This window comes from Lactuca saligna, chromosome 8, assembly GCF_052625555.1.
Source record: "Lactuca saligna cultivar CGN05327 chromosome 8, ASM5262555v1, whole genome shotgun sequence".
In the NCBI taxonomy this organism is placed as follows: Eukaryota; Viridiplantae; Streptophyta; class Magnoliopsida; order Asterales; family Asteraceae; genus Lactuca; species Lactuca saligna.
This window is the reverse complement of record NC_136424.1, coordinates 190,190,784-190,193,479: the sequence shown is the minus strand read 5'-3', so window position 1 is coordinate 190,193,479 and position 2,696 is coordinate 190,190,784. Positions and strand designations below refer to the sequence as shown.

At 35.7% G+C, this 2,696-nt stretch overlaps 1 pseudogene; it reads left to right on the top strand.

Annotated features, from left to right (window-relative positions):
- The first annotated feature begins 370 nt into the window (after window positions 1-370).
- On the top strand, window positions 371-2,002 carry LOC145008679 (malonyl-coenzyme A:anthocyanin 3-O-glucoside-6''-O-malonyltransferase pseudogene; annotated as a pseudogene).
- Window positions 2,003-2,696: the final 694 nt, after the last annotated feature.

The window sequence follows — 2,696 nt, the reverse complement described above, 5'->3', positions numbered from 1 at the left end:
TTTCCATAGCTATTTTTTGTAGGAAAATCCACTATTTTCTAATAGTGGTATGAAATTATTATTTAATATATAACAATATTGATTTTTTTTTTTTTAAGTTATAAATTTTTTCTTTTTTAACTATATAACTTTGTATACAGGTAACAATTTCAAGTTCTCTAACAATAGAGTTCAACATAATAATAATAATAATAATATTAAAAATCATTCTTCATATTTGTTATGAGTCAATTGTTAAGAATAATGATTAAGTTATATATATATATATATATATATATATATATATATATATATATATATATATATATATATATATATATATATATATATATATATATATATATATATACTCGCTAAAAACAAAGAAAACAACGACCATAAAATAAAGCGGCACATCCAAGGTGAACTAAAATCCATGAGGATGATAAATGTCATGCAAACTCTCCCACGGAGACCCTATAAGGCTATAACTTGTCTTGTTATGGGATACAATCCAGGCAATTGAAGGGTGTTGCATCACATGGCTTCCCATCCCATCTACACTCTTCTTGAACAATCCCAAGTATCGCCACCACCGGACACCCTAAGCGACAGGTCTCTGACTCTGACTTTTTTCGACATCTTGTGGCTCGCCTCCCCTCCGGTTCACCATCTTTTCTTCTATGACCTCCCAACTACAAAACCTCACTTCACTGAGACCATCGTTCCCAAACTTAAAAACTCGTTATCAATCACCCTTCAACATTTTTTTCCTTTCGTTGGTAACTTGATCGTATTTCCATCTCCTGATAAAAAACCAGAAATTCGTTATGTTGAAGGTGATTCTGTCGATGTTACATTCCAAGAATCTAACCTTGATTTTAACGATCTTACAGGAAACCATCCTCGAGACTGTGACAAGTTTTATCACCTTATCCCTCTACTGGGGAAGGGTGTTAAAGTATCTGATTACATAAAGATCCCCATCTTCTCAGTTCAAGTAACGTTTTTTCCATATCATGGTATCTCTATTGGTATGACCAACCACCATAGCCTTGGTGATGCTAGCACTAGGTTTTGTTTCTTGAAGGCGTGGACTTCGATTGCATGTTCTGGAACAGATAAGTCATTCCTAGCTAATGGAACTTTGCCGTTTTATGATAGAGTAGTCAACTACCCAAAACTAGATGAAAGTTTTCTAAAGCGTTCAAAGGTTGAAACTCTTATCGAAGGGTATCAACCTCCTACCCTTTCTGGACCTATTGATAAATCTCGTGCCACTTTCGTTTTGACACGAACTGATATCAACCGGTTGAAGAAAATGGTCTTAACCCAACTGCCAACATTAGTATATGCATCATCTTTTACAGTTGCATGTGCTTATACATGGAGTTGCATAGCAAAGTCACGCAACGATGAGCTAGAACTATTTGGCTTCGCTATCGATTGTAGGGCACGCATGCATCCACCAGTCCCACAGTCTTACTTCGGGAACTGTGTTTGGGGTTGTATAACCATAGCAAAAACTACAGTTTTAACGGGAAAGGATGGATTCGTGACTGCTGCTAAATTGCTTGGAGAAAGTTTACATAAGACCTTGACTGATAAGGATGGAGTCGTGAAAGATATAGGGTCGTTCGATGATTTGTTCTCGGAGGGGATGCCATCAACAATGATGGGGGTTGCTGGAACACCAAAGCTAAAATTTTATGATTTGGATTTCGGATGGGGTAAACCAAAAAAGCATGAAACCATTTCGATCGATTACAATGGGTCAATATCGATTAGCGCCTGCAAAGAATCAAATGAAGATCTAGAGATTGGCGTTTCCCTTTCTGCTTCTGAGATGGATGCTTTTGTTGCTATCTTTGAAGACGGATTAAAAGCCGGCGTTTAATTTGTCATTTTCTTTTGTTCGTATGTTGGTGGTTTATTCTGTTTACACTTCCAATGTAAGATATTCTTCTCTCCTAAGCTATTGTAAACCAATATTAAATGTTAAGAATCTATCTATAAATTATATTACTTGATCCAAATATAATGTATGATTTTATTATGGTAATACATGTTATAATGTATTTCCTATTTTGGAGTTCAATTTAGTTTGGCCACCTGTTAATCTGTCATAGGATAAATTAAGCATACACTAGATTTTGGTGTTCGACTTAGACCGAAGGGTGTGGCTATGGGTCTGCACCATCTCACCTGCGGTCTGCATTGTGCCGTGTGTGTGGTTCGAGCCGAGCTCGGTTAGGTCCTCTCTCTCTCTCTCTCTCTCTCTCTCTCTCTCTCTCTCTCTCTCTCTCTCTCTCTCTCTCTCTCTCTCTCATGTTTGTTTCGGTTTATTTCATTTCAATTATTTTTTAACTAGAATTAAACTTCAACATCCAAAGTTTACCACACTTCAAAGCACTTTTTTTTAATCTCCTTATGTTTTATCTCTCAATATTTAAAGAAAATGTTTTCTTCCGACAATCCATATAACCAAAAAACACAGACAAGAAACACCTTAACACTTATTTTGATCGACCAATTTATTTTGTCCCGTTTACCATTATGGTAGTATGTCGTCGTATCATCAACAACTACATCCACCTCAACACCCACAACCACACGCATAACCACAAATCCAATTCGACACCGAATTTAATCAATTCGATTATGTGTCTCAAACTTGAAGTGTTTTAGGAAGCTAAAAATATTTTTTTTAATAAAAT